Here is a 17,817-nt window from a genome sequence, read left to right as displayed (position 1 = left end):
TCTGTTAAAACTGCTTCACGGCATCGTTTGTGTCTGCCAAGGAGGTCTGCGCATTTAGTGGGAACTTCCACAGTGCTGTGAAGGGGTGTGGCCTATTCAGGCCAAGCTGAGGAAGGCATTGATTGCATTGCGGGGGTGTGAGGAATAGGCAATGCCATTTAATTTTGGCATCCTCTGTCAAGTGCCAAATCAACGCTATGAAAGAATCCGGACATAAAATTTATATGTATGTTTCTAATGGCGATGCTCACTTGTGAAAGCTGGCTGAGAAAGGCTTTTATTCAGGACCAGACCTAATTCCTAATACACTATGAGCAGGCAAATATTTCCAGCCAAGAAATAGGGTGGGGACCCAAGGGTGCAAAATTATTAAAAGGGGACGGGAAAGGGAGATTACAGTAAGATGAACGTCGAAGGCAGGGGTGTGAGGGTTCTGGGTGGACTGACTTCGCATTTCTTTGTTCTCTTGCGCTGGCTAAAATTGGGTTTTATAAGGCGGTGCACAAATAGTGTCGGGGAGGCCCAGACGTATGAGTAAAGCTTGGACAGGCAGGGAAACTGTCAGTAAATACTAATGGGAAAACAACCCTGCTTGGTGTGTGGGTCTGTGTGCACAGGACATGTATGCCTGTGTGTGTGTGTGTGCCAGGAGTGGGAGTGGCCGTGCAGAAGACAGCCTCAGAGGCCCTTCATCAGGCACTTTCTACCTTGGTCTTTGAGACAGGCTCTCTCTCTGGCCCTGGAACTCAAGGAGTAGGCTAGGCTGCCCAGCCAGCAAAAGCAAGAATCCTCCTGTCTCCACCTCTCCAGGGCTGAGATTTCAAACAACTTACCACCGCATTCTATTTTTTAAAAAATATTGGTTGATCGATTATTTATGCATGTGGGTATTTTGTCTGCATCTATGGCTGTACACCACGTCTGTGCCTGGTACCCACAGAGGTCTGCCTAAAGAAGGTGTACGGTCCTGTGGAATTACAGGCAATAGGAGCCACACTGTGGGTGCTTGCTTGCCATGCACTTGGCTAGAGTTCTCTCCCTCTCTCTCCTTCTCCCCCTCCTCTGTCCTCCCTCCCTCTCCTGTCTCTCTCTCCTTCTCTTCTTCCTCCCCCTTTCTTCCCACTCTCTCTCTCTCTCCCTGTACTTCTTTTCTTTCCAAAGACAGCATCTCCTGTAACCCAGGATGGCCGCAAACTTGCTGAGTGCCTGTTTGACCTTGAACTGTCCTTCTACTTCCACCTCCCAAGTGTCGAGATTGCAGGCGTGCAATGCATGCCTGGCTTATGCAGTGATGAGGATGCGATCCAGGGCCTTGTGCACGCTGAGCAAGCACTCTGCCAGCTGAGCCCCAGCCCCAGGATAAACAATGTCTTCCATCTCTAATATGTCTGCTCCTTTGGTCTTTTCTACCTTTTTAGCTTAAATTGTGGGACTATGGTGAAAGTAACCAGTGTCAAGGCCAGTCTCATCTTCCTGGGTCTCCTCCCTCCCTTCCTTTCTTCCTTCCTTCCTTCCTTCCTCCCTCCCTCCCTCCCTCTCTCTCTTCTTGTTTCCCTCCCTCCCTCCCTCCTTCTCCCTTGCTTCTGTACCTATCTCCTGCCCTCTCCTTGCAGCTGCTGCCTTAGACCCAGGCACCGCTCGCTCACTGCTTCAGGTCCAAGCCCTGTCTCTTTGTGGCTCCCGGCCTGATAGATAGTCCCCTGCTTTAGATTCTGAGGGACACTCATGCCCATCGTGAAATGAGAATTCCCGCCAGTGGTTTTCATGAGTGTTTCAGCCTTGGGAAGGCCCAGTCGTTATCAAGGTATCAGCTTAGCGCCTAATAAACTAGCCTGGCCTTGTCGTTGCTTCCTGTCCCATAAACTGAGTCAGCACCCCATGTAGGATTCACCTCGATGTTATCAAAGAAGGCAAGCAACGCCCATAGCACAGTCAGAGACCTCTGGGTCAGGGAGCCATTAGGACAGTACAGGGAGGGTAGACAAAGGCCTGGAAGACCAGAGCTGCTTAGCAGTGCTTAACCATCCAGGGTGGGCTGTTAACAGGCTCCTGGCTCCACCCCATCAAGGATGCTCCAGGCAGCCTCAGACTTCCTCTCAAAAGGTCCTTTTTCTCAGAAGACGTTGTTTAAGGTTTTGTTCGTCAGTGGCGGTGTGGAGAGCAGAGACCAAGAACAGCTGACAGGCAATAGGGAGATCTCTCAGACAAGGGCATTTCCTGCCTGGCACCCGAGGGCCTGACTTACAGAGCCAAGCCCTCCTGCTGAGTTTCCTGGGGCAGTGGTGGGTGGGCCACTTCCTTTGGAAAGGCCCTGGAAATGGCTCCTGTTTCTTTGTCTGGTTCCGTTATAAAATTTATGTGGTCATATGTAATTTTTAAGAACATGACAGGGCCAGGGAGAGAGGTCAGTCCAACAGTAAAAAGAAGAGAAGCTAGAGGACCCGAACTGAGATCCCTAGCACCCACTTACAGAGCTTGCACCTGTAACCCCAACATTGGGGAGGTGGAGACAGGAGGATTTCTGGAGCTCATTGGTCAGACAGCCCAGCTGAATGAGTAAGCTCCAGGTTAAATGAGAGACCTTATGTCAAAAGCACAGTGGAGCTGAGCATGGTGGTGCACGCCTTTAATCCCAGCACTCAGGTGGCAGAGGCAGGTGGATTGCTTTGAGTTCGAGGCTAGCCTGGTCTACACAGTGAGTCTAAGACAGCCAAGGCTACACAGAGAAACCCTGTCTCAAAAAACAGAACAACAAACAAACAAACAAACAAACAAAAAGCATAGTGGACAGTGATTGAGGAACAGTACCTAACAGACTTCTGGATTTTACACACACACACACACACACACACACACACACACACACAGAGCCACAGGCATGCACTCCACATGCACGTATGTACAAGCACACATACACAATCACATTGAAGCACACACACACACACACACACACACACACGCACATATGCACACACATGCAAGCACATATACACATGCATGCGTGCATGCATGCACATACAAGTACACATCACACACACATGTGCAAGCATGAATACACACGCACACACATCAGTGAGGAGGACACTAATGAGGAAAATTTTTATGAGGTATATTTCAAATGCACAAAAGATTAAATGAACCCCTTGCCAATGGAAAAAGGATTTTCTCTGCCTTCTGCGATTGACATTTCAAAACAACCTTTGGGGCGAAGGGAGGGGGGGAGTTTCTCAGTCTCCATCTGTGTGGTTGGACAGACATTGCGATGTTTGTTTTCATCTTGTCCAGGCTGAAATTGATTCCTCTAACTGCCTTCCATGAGCTTTTATTCACTGCTATTAAGGACTGCAGCCTATGGAATGAATTTATTAAATCAATTATTTTTATCTTAATGCATGTTTAGGACTTCAAAGATCCCTTTCTTTTGATTTCACCCCCACCCCCTGTTTAAAGAGTTTCCTGAACATCACAGTTTGGGCAGCTTCACTTTGATACATAATTATTATTCTGTAAGCCACCCCAATACTTTTAATATCATTTGACCTTAAGAGTTTAATAGAAGTACATGGAAACAAGATGGGAAATGTGAACCTTGGGGAAACTTGTTACTGAGCTCTGGGCAGTTTACAGTTCTTGGTCAAAGAATAACTCAGTGTTTATAAAATCAAAAACATACATGTGGTGGCCCATGCCTGTAGTCTTAGCACTCGGGGGTACTAAGGCAGGAAGATACTGAGTTTGAGGCCAGCCTGGGCTACATAGCCAACCAGCCTGGGCTGCATAGCCAACCAGCCTGGGCTACGTAGAAACACCTTGTCACAAAAACACAACACAAAGTAAAACAGAAAGAAAAGGAAGCTTAAAGCCTGGCAGGAGTTGCTTTCAAAGTAACACTTAGCTCATGCTGTAATCTTAGTACTTGTGAGGCACAGGCAAGAGGATTGCTGTGAGTTCAAGGCCAACCTTAGCTACACAGCAAGACCCTGTCTCCAAAAAATTTACAAAAACCAACATTTATATGAATAGTCTTTTTGAGGGTTTATAGCGGTTGGTATTCCTACTGACATGTTTGTCACCCAGAACTACACAGTAGTGTTGGTTTGGTTTTTTTTTTTTCTTTATCTTCGAATCCCCAATTCTAAAAACCCTATGAATCCATTCCATTCTTTGCATTTTTATTGTCCTAAATCTTGACACCCACCCACCTCTCACGGTGAGGGCCTTATGCTTGGGAAGCTGTGTGGAACCGCTCGCTAATCTGTTGTCTCCAGTGGTAACCCTGTCCCCCTCACGTTCCCGCGTCCCTCACAGTGTTAGAGCAAACCTGGAACAAGCGTGGTGAACTTCTCTTTCTTCCCTTGATATCTCTGTCTCAAACCCCATCTTTTCACAAATGCTCTCTCTTTTCCCTAAAAGGGAGTAACTTAAGATAATGTCGATATAACTAGCTGTCCAATCAAACATGGGCGGAGGTGGGGTGGACGACTCAAAGCCCAGGAAATCTTTTACCTTCGCTGCTGTCAAAACAGAAATCTGAGATGGTGATGATGAGCTCAGAACGGTGGGGCCAGGGAGGCAGCTCCTTGGTTAAGAACATGAGCTCTGCTGGAGTAAGGACCTGAGTTCAAATCCCCAGTCCCCATTAAAAAAAAAAAACATAGACAGGAATACCTATTAGCATATAAGCCTATAACCAGAGCATGGTCCTCAGGGGCTGAGACAGGACCACTGAGGTTCACTGGTTCCCACCTCCAGGCTCAGCGAAGAGACCCCATTTCAAAGGAGCAAGGCGGAAGGTGATGGAGCTGGACACACACCTTACGGAATGGAGGAGGGGCAGGGCTTTCAGAAATGGTCACGGAGAAGATAGTGATGACACGGACAGTGAAAGTCTTATTGGTTTTTTTTTTCCTTTTCCTGTTTGAATTTATAACAATGGAAACATCTCAAAAGTGTCATTTTGTGAACTCAGTTTCTGAATTCCCATGGAAACTGCAGATGTTTAAACCACTCTTTTCCCTATCACAAAACATCATCACCAGGGAAAATGGAAAGACGGCACAGCCCATCCTACAGAGGCGAGAAATGTGAGGCCCTAGTCCCTTTGTACGGGAAAACATGACATGAACCTGGCCTGGTTGTAGTTACTCTGAGATTGATGGCTCTTGCCCCTCCCTAGGAGGCCTGGGAGGGACCCTGAGGGTAGATGGCCTTGAGCTAGGCCCAGCCTTGAGACTGCCCTGTAGACCTGTGTATCACAGAGAAGTTTTTGTTGTTTGTTTTTGAAACAGGCTCAGGAAGCCTAAGTTGACATCTAACTCCCTGTGTCCAAGGATGACCATGAACTTATTTTTTCCCTTTTTCCACTATGTATGTGCATATTTGCATCAATGTGGGAAGATGTATATAGGGGTGTCAGTCTGTGTGTATGTGTGTGTGTGTGTGTGTGTGTGTGTGTGTGTGTGTGTGCGAGAGAGAGAGAGAGAGAGAGAGAGAGAGAGAGAGAGAGAGAGAGAGAGAGAGAGAGAGAGAATGCTCTTATATTTGTGTGAGAACATGTTGTAGAGGTGTGTGTGTGTGCACACTCCTGTGTCTGTGTAGGAACATATGTATAAGGGTGAGCGTGTGTGTGTGTGTGTGTGTGTGTGTGTGTGTGTGTATGCTCCTGCATCTTTATGCAAACACATGTGAAGGGGTGTCTATGCATGTGTGTGCGTGTGTGCATGTGCTTGTGTGTGTGTGCACACTCCTGCTTGTGGTGGCCCTAGGTCGATGTCAGCAGTCACCCTCCATTGCTTTTCTACCTTGTTCAGAGAGGCAAGGTCTCTCATTCAACCTCAGAGCTTATCAATATGGCGAGTCATGCTGAGCAGCCTGCTCTGAGGATCCCTGTCTCTACCTTTGGAGGCTGGAATTACAAGTGGGTCACCTACCAACTTAGCATTTATATGGGTTTCTGGGGATTCTCACACCGGTCCTCCAGCTTATGGAACAAGCACCAACCACTGGACCATCCCCCAAGACCGTGACCTTGAATTTCGGATCCCCTTGCTTCCATTGCTGGGATTATGAACATGAACCACCACACCCAGTTTACAGGGGGAGGGTGTGTGTGTGAAACCCAGGCAAGCGCTCTGCCACCTGAACCTTTAACGTAGGGTTCTCCCGTCAGTGAGGCGTGCGGGTGACACCCTGGGCTGGGAAGTGGCTTCTGTACAGTGGCTGTGGCAGAAGGAAGAGCTTCAGTGTTTCCCATCCTTGTTTCTTCTTTCTAATAGGACTTGAAAAATTTGTCTGAGAGAGCTGAGCAGATGTGAGTTAGTCAAGGGCGTTTGCCTGACAAGTTGGAGGATCTGAGTTCGGATCCCCGGAGCCCACATAAAATGCCAGGCATGGTGGTGCCCATTTGCAGTCCTGGGGATGGTGAGATCAGAGGCAGAAACGGGCAGTGAAACATAGAAAACATAGACGTGCCAGAGGCAGGGATGACGCAAGGTGTCCTCTGATCTCCATATGCACGTGCATGAGCTCTTACGCATGAATGCGTACACTCAACTCATACGTATGCATCGCATGTGTGTACACACACACACACACACACACACACACACACACACGCAGACGTATTCACAAAACATGTCTGTGAGGGGTTTCAGGAGATGGCTCAGCTGATAAAGCATTTGCCCTAAAAGTGTAAGGACCAGAATTGAGATTCCCCAGGACCTCTCATAAATGCCACGGTTGCTGCAGCCTCAGGAGATGGAGACCACAGACATCTCAGAAGACAGGGATCCTCCGAGCAAGCTGCCTAGCAAGACTAGCCCTAATAAGGAGCTCTAGGTAGGCTATCAGCCCGGGGTCATTCCCAGCGTCACCTCGGGTCCACATCCATAGGACCACACACAAAAACATGCATACACGCGTGGACGGCACGTGTCCATAAGACATACAAGAAGTATGCCTGCAGGAATTTATCATTTCCTATAAAATAAATGGAAGGAACAGGAAATTAGAAGAAGAAGAAAAGAAAGAATTACTTGTTGGACAAGGAACTTTTTGTGAGAGGAACAAAGGGACATTGCTGAGCCCTCCCCCAGGCTGCCCCTCAGGCCTTTTGCCCAGACCATGAAAGCAAATGACCAGGCCATATGGAAATTGGTTGTGAAAGATGTTTTGGATTAAGCTGTTCCCTCCAGGAGTCTTTGATGTTGCAATGGCTAATGAAGTTGGCTCCTGGAGAGGTTTTTATTCCACAGAACTGCAATTCTTTTTTTCTGAGAAATTTATATTACGTTTAATACAATTGTCTTGGTTCGTACCCTAGGGATTTATTTGAGTTATAATTGAATATTGCATTTTTAAGAAGGTTTCTTAATTTATTGCTTCCTTTGGCAAATTTTGCTTGCTGTTCTGTCGGAATAATTTAATTTTACATTGGCTAATTTAGTCTGTATTAATATTTCCTCTGAAATCCAGACAGCTAGGCAAGCTGCTACAGGTGGCGAGAGAGAAAACTTACTGGGGACGTTAAGATGTGAAAGGCTGGTGGCGTGAACCCTGTGGAAAGCGTTCCTGGCTAACACTGTGTCCTCTCAAGAGGAGTTATCGTTTAATCAAAAGCTAGTTTCCCTTGTGCTGTGTCCCTGCCCGCCCCCACCCACACACCCACTTCCTGTGCTCCCCAACTCCCCCTTCCAAGTTCTAGCATTGCTGCTTGGTAATGGGAGAGTCCCTCACTAGGGCAGCAGCAGTGGGGAGCAGTCACTTGGCAAGGTAACATCAGCAGGGATGGGGACAGAGACACAGCTCAAAGGCTGAGGCATTCCCCTAGTCTCATAGGGACCTTGACTCCGGCTGACTCTGAGCCAGAGCTACAAAGCAGAAAAGAACTTTGGGGTTAGCTAGTGTGAAGCCGACCTGGGGATTTTATTAAAGATCTCTTAATATGTTAGGGGAAAGACACACTTCGTGTGTGTGTGTGTGTGTGTGTGTGTGTGTGTGTGTGTGTGTCTGTCTCAAAGAGCAGTTGCAGAAAGCAAGACATGCTCCTCTAGGGAGAGTCTCAACAGTCATGACATTTGCAATATGTATATAATATATTATTTGTGATTGCACACACACACTTTTGGTGGCTCTCAAGCTGCCATAGCTCAAGAGTGGCTAAACTTTTCTCCCCTTCTCCTCTGGTGAGGTGGTGGCTCTGAGAATGCCTTGCGCGAGGCTATAAGCCGATGAGGTAAATCAGGGGCCTCTAAGGATCTCGCAGGTCTGTGTAGGACGTGTGCTTTAATGCAGGCTTATAGCTAGGAAGGGAGAGCGGCCCTCAGTGGTTATTTGTGCTGGAATTCTTGCTTATCAGCTGGCAGAGGGTTCCAACTGGAGGCTCCTCCCCTCCCTTCTCTCAGCCCTGCAATGCCCCACCACCCTGCCTTGCCTCCTAAGCACCTTTTCCTTTGCACTGTCTGTGGGGAGGGGCGGGGGCAGAAGGGTCCAAGGGCTTGGTGATTTTGAGGAGCAGTTGAGGAGCCTGCCCAGCCTCTTTCCTTCCTTGTTCCACGGCCACACCCGGGTCTCTTACTGGCTAGCCACACAGTACGTTTGAACAGTTTTACCTAATTTCTCAGATGACCTTGTTATGTAAAGTCATTTTGCTTCCCTGGGATCCCATGAAGACCACAGTGGGGGGTGGAAGGTGGGATGAGCAGGCTGCTGCCCCTTGCTCTTAGCAGGTGAAAGTGTAGGCACCTGCTACTGCAAGCAGAAGGCTCTGGTGAGCTCTGTCTGACAGAGCCTGCTTTGCGGGCTGAGGAAGTGGGGGGCAGCTCGCCACCAGCTGGGAGTGATCTTCCATGGGCTTTTGGGGACACAATAGGTTTCCCTAGTCCCTAAGTAGAAAAGTCATCTATTATGGGTCAGGCCATGACCGCTTGGGGGCGATGGCCGCAGAGGCTGAGTGTGTCCTCCTGGGTTTATCGTGTGGGATGGAGTGTGGCTACCACACACAGTGTGTCACCACCTGTATACTCAGCCTTTCGCTTCTGACTCAGCATCTATGCACTGAGGAGAGCTGAGTGGGAAATTTAAAATTAGGAAGGATATGGAGAAAAGTGTTTAAAATTTTGTGTTTTCATCTTTCTTTCTTTCTTTCTTTCTTTCTTTCTTTCTTTCTTTCCTTTCTTCTTTTCCCCAAGACAGAATTTCTCTGTGTAGCCTTGGCTGTCCTGGACTCACTATGTAGACCAGGCTGGCCTTGAACTCACAGAGATCCGCCTGCCTCTGCCTCCCGAGTACTGGGATTAAAGGCGTGCACCACTACCTCCCGGCCTTTCTTTTTCACATTGTGCACAATAAAACTTCTTTGCTACACACAGACTCTAATATCTCCTGTTACAGTCAAGACATGGAGCACAACCAGGCATCATGGTGCATCACTGAGGTTGAGTACTAAGGAAGCTAAGATTGTGGAATGCCAGATTTCAGACCAATCTCAACTACTTAGGGAGACCTTATCTTAAGATACCAAGAGCTAGAGAGGTAGATCAGCAAAACAACCCCTGCCTAGAATCCCCCAGTGAGGGGCTGGGGTGTGGCTCAGTGGTAGAGCACCTGCCTAGAATCCCCCAGTGAGGAGCTGGGTGTGGCTCAGTGGTAGAGCACCTGCCTAGACTCCCCCAGTGAGGAGCTGGGTGTGGCTCAGTGGTAGAGCACCTGCCTAGAATCCCTCCAGTGAGGAGCTGGGTGTGGCTCAGTGGTAGAGCACCTGCCTAGACTCCCCCAGTGAGGGGCTGTAGAGTGGCTCAGTGGTAGAGCACCTGCCTAGAATCCCCCAGTGAGGAGCTGGGGTGTGGCTCAGTGGTAGAACTCCTGCCTAGAATTCCCCCAGTGATGGGCTGGGGTATGGCTCAGTGGTAGAGCACCTGCCTAGAATCCCCCAGTGAGGGGCTGGGTGTGGCTCAGTGGTAGAGCACCTGCCTAGAATCCCCCAGTGAGGGGCTGGGATGTGGCTCAGTGGTAGAACCCCTGCCTAGACTCCCCCAGTGAGGGGCTGGGGTGTGGCTCAGTGGTAGAGTACCTGCCTAGAATCCCCCAGTGAGGGGCTGGGGTGTGGCTCAGTGGTAGAGCCCCTGCCTAGAATCCCCCAGTGAGGGGCTGGGATGTGGCTCAGTGGTAGAGTACCTGCCTAGAATCCCCCAGTGAGGGGCTGGGATGTGGCTCAGTGGTAGAGCCCCTGCCTAGAATCCCCCAGTGAGGGGCTGGGATGTGGCTCAGTGGTAGAGCACCTGTAGCAAGTTGTATATAGCAAGCTGCATACAACAACTTAAGCTATTGTAAGTGTGCCAGTCACACCAGCTGCATCCTTTACGAAGAGAGCGTCACATTTTGTTTGAGGTTCCCCACTTTTGCCCTGGAGTCCTTTCCCCAGATCATGTGCAGGAGCCATGGTGCCTTTAGCCATCACGTCTCCTAGTCCCTCTGATCTGTGACAGTCTCTCAGCCTCTCCTTGTTTACCGTGTCCTGGACACGTGGGGTGAGTCCTGGTGACCAGTGGGCTGCCCTCTCTTTGGATTTGTCGGTTCGTCATGCTTACCTGGGATGATGGGACACAGGGAGGGACCCTGAGTGCCCTCCCTGTGGCATCAGCGTGGCTCACTCCACATGCCATGAACCCTGGTCTCTTGGCAACGGTGCCGCCGGCCATTCCTCCACTAGAAGGCTGTACCTGCCGCCTGTCCCTTCTGAAAGATGGCCGCACACCGGCTAACGCATGTGTGTGCGATGCTCCCTGACAGCAACTGAGTTGTGGAAAACTCAAAGCGGTGCCAGCACCAGTTCCCATAGTTTGTACCGATCTAAGTTGAGGGCTCAGGATTTCCGCCCCTTCTCTTTCCGTTACCAGACAGTTGTGAAGTCACCACTTGGGAACTGGTGGAGGGAAGAGGAGTCCTGGGACCAATGTCGGGGGGGGGGGCAGGAATGGGTGGAGCTTCCCTGTTTTGATGGCCCCCCCCTCCGCCTTAGGTCCTTGGTTACACAGTCTTTCTTTCCTCAGCTCCTCGCTCTGTTTTGAAGGTCTGTGGAGCCAGGAGGAGGCCTAGCCTGGCTGAGGGAAGTAGATAACTTAGGGGCAGGAATTTGAAAGTTAGAATCCACCCCCTGGTCCTAGCAGGTTCTCTGAGCAGCTTGCTGGTCAGCCCATGACATGAACGGCTTGATTACTCACTCCCATTGCCATGAAATGAGCCGTTCTCACCGCAGCATCCCTGCCGCGATGGTCTGAACCCTCTGAAGCCGAGAGCCAAGATAAACCTTTCATTCCTTACCCCATGTTTGTGTCAGATATGGTGACCATGGTAACACAGTAAATATCCCATATAGTTACATTACATATACATAATATAATAAGCAGCATGCCTGTCCTTGGGCGTGCCACCGTCCCGTGTCATGTTGTTCTCCCCAGTTCAGAGACGGGGAGCCCCACTGTTTTTGCATGTTTATTGAGATTGCGTCCTATGGGCACAACCGAAGTGCATCGTTGGCTCTTGGTTAGTGAACTGAGTCTCCGGCTCCTCTCCTCTCTCCTTGGATGTTAAGCTAAAGCTGTCATCTTCCTGCCAAGGTCTGATTTCATCTCCATCCTGAAACAATTTAGGGACCTGTCAGAGTCACCACCATTGTCACTCATGAAGTTCCACGGAACTTTGCAGCTGTGTGACAAGCATAGGGACAGAGGAGACACGTATCTCCCGTTAGCCTGCAGTTGCTTGGAGTAGGCCTCTCTGCTCACTCCCTCCCAAGGGAACAATACATGAGTTCCATTCTGAGTGGAATCATATTAAATAATTCATAGGCATGTGCTAAAATGCCACGGTGTTTAGCAGATATTTTGGGGAGATACATTTGAGCCCCACACCTGTCATTTCACTCACAACTCTGCCCAGTACTTTAAAGCAACCATCAATGAATCTTCCTTGCAGCAATGTCTGCACCGTTGTCCTAGGGGAATTTCTGGTTTCCCTTCTTCCTGCCACGTTTGTTTTCCAGAGTTCTTTTGTAAGGAAGATGTGTCCTTTCTCTCACATTCATCCATCCATTCATTCATTCACTTCTTTCTTTACTTACATATGTGCATGTATGAGGGAGGACCTGTGTGCCAGGAGATGCAAATATGTATTTGATTATCTTGATTATTAATTGGTGTAGAAAGACCCGGCCTACTGTGGGTGGTACCATTCCCTAGGCAGGGGATCCCGAACCATATGAAAGAGAAAAGATAGCCGAGAAAGGAAGAATCAAAGGTGTGTTCACTTTCTTTGTGCTCTCAGCTGTGCATATGAGGTGACTAGCTGCTTGAACTCTTGCCTTCACTTCCCCTAAACACTGAGCTGTAACTTGGAACTGCAAGGTAAAGGAACCTTTCCCTCCCCTAAGTTGCGTTTTGTTAGACTCCCTGTCGCAACAGCAAACACAAAACTAAGCCATCATGCAGTCAGGAGGATCTGAGCTCAATGCCCAGCACTCACAAAGCAAGCCATGAATGGTAGTGTACACTTGCAATCCCAGCACTGAGTGTGTGGAGTTTGCTGGACAACCATCTTAGCCAAATAGGGGAGCCCCAGGTCCCAGTGAGACCTTGTCTCCAAAACCAAGGGGGCTGATGCCTGAGGGATGACAGCCAGGACTGACCAATGACCTGCACGCACATGAACACACACAGGTGCCCACACATAGGTGAATATACAGCTGTCTTAGTTACTCTTAAATTACTGTGGTAAGACACCGTGACCAAGGCCACTTATAAGAAAAAGAGTTTATTGGAAGCTTATAGTTTCAGAGGGTGAGTCCATAGCCATCATGGGGATATGGCAGCGGGCAGGCAGGCAGGCAGCAGGCAGAAGGCAGGGAGCAGGGAGGCAAGGAGCAGGGAGGCATGGAGGCAGGGAGCAGGCAGGGAGCAGGCAGGCAGTAGGTAGCAGGTAGGCAGCAGGCAGCAGGCAGCAGGCAGGCAGCAGGCAGCAGGCAGCAGGCAGCAGGCAGGCAGCAGGCAGCAGGCAGCAGGCAGCAGGCAGGCAGGCAGGCAGGCAGCAGGCAGGCAGGCAGGCAGCAGGCAGGCAGGCAGGCAGCAGGCAGCAGGCGGCAGGCAGGCAGGCAGGCAGGCAGGTAGGCAGCAGGCAGGCAGGTAGGCAGCAGGCAGCAGGCAGGCAGGCAGGCAGGCAGCAGGCAGCAGGCAGGGAGCAGGCAGGCAGCAGGCAGAAGGCAGGCAGGCAGGCAGCAGGCAGGTAGGGAGCAGGCAGGCAGGTAGGCAGCAGGCAGCAGGCAGGCAGGCAGGCAGGCAGCAGGCAGCAGGCAGGGAGCAGGCAGGCAGCAGGCAGCAGGCAGCAGGCAGGGAGCAGGCAGGCAGCAGGCAGCAGGCAGCAGGCAGCAGGCAGGCAGGCAGGCAGCAGGCAGGTAGGGAGCAGGCAGGCAGGCAGGCAGCAGGTAGGCAGGCAGCAGGCAGGCAGGCAGTCTACCAACTGAGCTACATCCCAGCCCAAGAATACATCTTAGATGCATGCTGGCGAGTGGAATATTTGTAGGATCCCATCAGTATGAGCCAAGCCGTCAGGTCGGAACAGGCCAGCGGCTGCTGCATGAGGCGGGGAAGGCTGTCTGTGAGGAAGGGAGCTGTGAGGGAAGTGTCTAGGTGACAGGACTGTCCATAAGGCAGCACAAGGATGGAGACATGGCTCTGCCTTTGCGAATCCTACAGAAGTGCACAGCAGAGAGCGTGCACTGTACTGTGTGCAAACAGGAGTACAGGAAGGCAGCCGCGTCCCTGCGGGATCCAGCACAGAGCAATGGTGATGAGCCAGGACCAGAGGAAACACCAAAGTCTGAGAGAATGTGGCTGGACTGAGGCAAAGGAGCTGACCTCACTTGGCCATACCATGTTTTGGGCACATTATCTTAAAGCTGAAGAAATTAGCTGCACATAAATACTGTGTCCTGGCTGGCATCTGAGCCCCTCATGGGAGTCTGAGTTAGCACCTCGGAAAGCAGCTCGTATGTGTGCCGGGACAAAGCAAGTGAATAGATTGTGCAGAACGGGAGTCAGACTTCTCCCTGTCCGAGGAAGAAATTACAAATAGCAAGTGGAGGGACACAGGCTAGACTCACATGAGGGCTCTTACATCCATTACCAACTGTTTTTAAATGCACAAGGAACAGGCACATGCATAATAAACGGAGGCTGAGTGCAAGCCTGACTCAGAGGATACATGGCAGAGGCTAGAGGGATGGCTCAGTCCTCTTGCAGAGGACCCGAGGTCAGTTTCCAGAAACCACAGTGGGTGGCTCACAACCACCTGTAACTCCAGCTCCAGAAGATCTGACGCCCTCTTCTGGACTCCATAGGTACTGCACATGCACATGTGCATACACACGTATAAATATAATTAAAAATAAATCTTAAAATCCAAAATCAAACATAGCCAGCATGGAGGCTGGGTACTTCCGCCCACTGACAGTCCAGCAGAAGACTTTGCTTAGCACTCAGATCTCATCTGTCCTGTTTTCAACTAAAAGTACTGGTTGCCTTTTGTTTGTGTGGCGGTTTGAAAGTGAACGGCCCCCATAGGCTCATATGTTTGAATGCTTAGTGCCCAGTTGGGAACACTGTTAAGAAGGAGTACGAGGCGTGGCCTGGCTAGAGGAGCAGTGTCCTGGAGGGGGGATGTCTTTGAGGTTTCAAAAAATTCCAGCCATCCTGGGTTCAAAACCAAGCTCTGCGTAAACCAGGCATTGTGGTGCAAGCCTGTGCTCCCAGCAATGTGGTATGTGGTGGCAGGGGGTGGCAGAAGCTCAAGGGTACCCTCAACTACACAGAGAGGTCAAGGCCATTGCAGAAAACATGAGACCCTGTGTCCAAAGCAGTTACACACACACACACACACACACACACACACTCTCTCTCTCTCTCTCTCTCTCTCTCTCTCTCTCTCTCTCTCTCTCTCTCTCAATGTACTCTTGCTGTTTTCTGAGTCAGCAGAGTTTAGGGGGTGCTTTGTTTCGATGCTGTTTCGTAGCTGGCTGCACATGTCAATGCTGTGATGGTGAAATGTCTCTTTTCACTTAGGTAGATAGCTAGGTGGTGTGGTGTCATAAATATGTTTTTTGTGTGTGCGCATTCATGCACCTGTGTGCACATGTGTGGGTGTTCATATAAGTGTGGATGTGGGTACATGCACATGCAGAAACCACAGAATTGCACCTCAGATCTTCTTTCCTGGTAGTTAGCCAGGTGTGGTCTCTCAATGGCCTGGGACTTACTCATTAGGCCAGGTGGGCTAGCCTATGAGCGCCTGGGGGCCACCTGTCTCCACATCCCCAGTGCTGGGTTTACTGACATGCACCACCATGCCTATGTCAACCTGACTTTGACATGGGTCCTGGGGCTTGAACTCAGGTCCTTGTGCTTGCGTGACGAGCATTTTACCTCTGAGCCATCTCTCCGGTAGCCTGGGTTCATTTAATTTTTCTGTAAGCATTTATGCACTTGTTGTCAGTCCACAAGATGGAATGACTAGAGCTTTTCCCCTGCTAGCAGCATTTTGACTGCAGAGATAGATGCAACATTTTGTTGGCTGATTTCTGTCCCTCTATTCTTCTGAATAATCTAGCCATTTTTCCCTTTGATCAAAGCACATTTTCATCTTGTCCCGTACTGTGTTTAGCTGTTTGATGGCATCTTATTTGAACAAACAAATTCCTGTGACATTTTCTCTCTTCTTGCCTTAAAAAAAAATAAAGTTGATCACTGTACAAGGGTATTGGGGGAACAAAAAGAGAAAGAGAGAGAGAGAGATGGAAAAGGCAAAGAGAGAAAGCAGATGAAATGCCAAAGAAAAGAGCAGAGGACATGGGAGTGACCCAGAATCTGACAACACCGGCTCGCACAGGGACAGCAGGCGCAGCATGGTGGTGGCCAAAGCTTGGAAGTGGAAACAGTAAGAATAGGAAATTATGCAGGACCAGGCAGGATGATGGGAAAACTGATAACAAAAATCATAAGAATGCGAAGGGATGAGGATGGTGCTTGCTTTTATGTTTACTTAGATTTTGAATAGCAGAATGTTTGGGTTCTCAGTGAGGGCTCAGCGGTGTAAATCCAGCCCCCGGGCAAACAACAGAAACTGTTTCTGAAGGGCGTGCCTTCTTGGGTCTAGGTGATTTCAAACACAGTTTAGCCAGAAACCACATGAAGAAGGTGAAGATAGGTTTACGTTAAATGGCTGTATAATGAGCAAGTGCTATTCTTCTGGTTCTGTTGAGGGAATATATTCCTGCCGTTAAAATCTAAATGTTCCTGAAATAACCCCTGCAGGGTAGCTCAATGGATTTCAACGGTGGGATGATGCCTCTTTTGGGAGGTGCTGGATGCTTGTGGTTGATGGGGAAAGTGTGTGTGTGTGTGTGTGTGTGTGTGTGTGTGTGTGTGTGTGTGTGTGTGTATGTGTGTGTGTGTGTGTGTGTGTGTGTGTTCATGTGTGTGTATCTGTGTGGCTATTGTTTCCCAGGATGCCATCCACCTTGCTCTACTGAGGTTGGCTTTCTCTCTCACCTGGAGCAGTGAGCCCCAGGATTCCACTTTGCCTCTGCCTCCTCAATGCTGAGATAACAAGGATGTTCACCACATCTCGCTTTTGATGTAGGTTACGGAGATCTGAACTCAGGTCCTCATGTTTGTGTGACAAGCACTTTTCTGACTGAGCAGACCCCTGTGAGGGTGTCTTGGGAGACCCCAATAATATTACTCATTGAAAGGTCAGGATGCAGGCTTGAACTCATGTCTGGGCACCATAGCCCCCAATATGAGGAAGGGCGCACGAGCCTTCTTGTGTCCCTGGTGTTTCTGTTAGGTAACAAACTAAAACAACAAAAATTCTATTCAACACCTGAGCCTACCACGCTTTTCTCCTTCTCCTAACATATAAACAAACAGTAGTTTTGCTACAGAGTCTTAGCATAAAATTTGCACAAATACAATTACTGAGGAAATTGAGAGAAAATTGTTCTTTGTTTTGTCGGGAACTTATCGGGAGCTGGCCTCCACGTCTGCAATGCCCTGGTGGCCGGTGAGCTGCCAGTGGGGTACACCTGTGCCCGTTTCCTTTGCAGCTGCGGCAGGCAGATGCGTAGCAGAGCGGATCCGGATTCAGACGCAAGCCCTTCTTAATTAGCAGAACACGAAGCGAGATGAGGCCACCAAGCTTCATCAACATAGAGTTTAAAATGTTATCCTCCGTAGACCCTAGCGCCCACCTCTGTTTATAACCACGACTGGTGATCCGGGGTCCGATAGTCTCTTCTGACCTCCTTGGGCACCATCACACAAGTGCTAGGCAAACACAAATTAGCTATGCATGCATAAATTAAAATGAATACATAGACATTAAATGTTACTATCATTTTCTGTATGTGTTTAATAGCATAGCTGCATGGATTATGTTATGAAATAATGTGTTTAAAATTAACTAGGCCGGCCTGGGCTTTCGGCCTTGCTCTGATTCTGTGTCCAGAGTTCACATGTTATTTCTGTCTCCTTAAGTGACAGAGTTGGGACCTGTCGCTTGGCACGTGATAGGACTCCAGAGACGATATCTTATTTTCTGAGCCCCTGTCAATGCCGTCTCCCATGTCAGAATAGGACATTGTTTTTAAACTGCATTAAAACACACACACACACACAGCTTGGAGCTGGAGATGATTCAGCAGGTAAAGCTGAAGACCCGAGTTCAAATCCCTAACACCCATGTAAATTCTAGGTGGGGTGGGCAGCCCCT

General features: G+C 49.4%; 1 protein-coding gene across 2 annotated transcripts in view; it reads left to right on the top strand.

Moving 5' to 3' along the window:
- The window catches only part of SDK1 (sidekick cell adhesion molecule 1), a 955,689-nt gene that overhangs the window by 460,377 nt on the left and 477,495 nt on the right, over positions 1-17,817 (top strand). The window lies entirely within an intron of this gene.

The sequence above is a fragment of the Acomys minous genome (genome assembly GCF_964271855.1).
Source record: "Acomys minous genome assembly, chromosome: 16".
In the NCBI taxonomy this organism is placed as follows: Eukaryota; Metazoa; Chordata; class Mammalia; order Rodentia; family Muridae; genus Acomys; species Acomys minous.
This window is presented reverse-complemented; position numbering and strand designations above follow the sequence as displayed.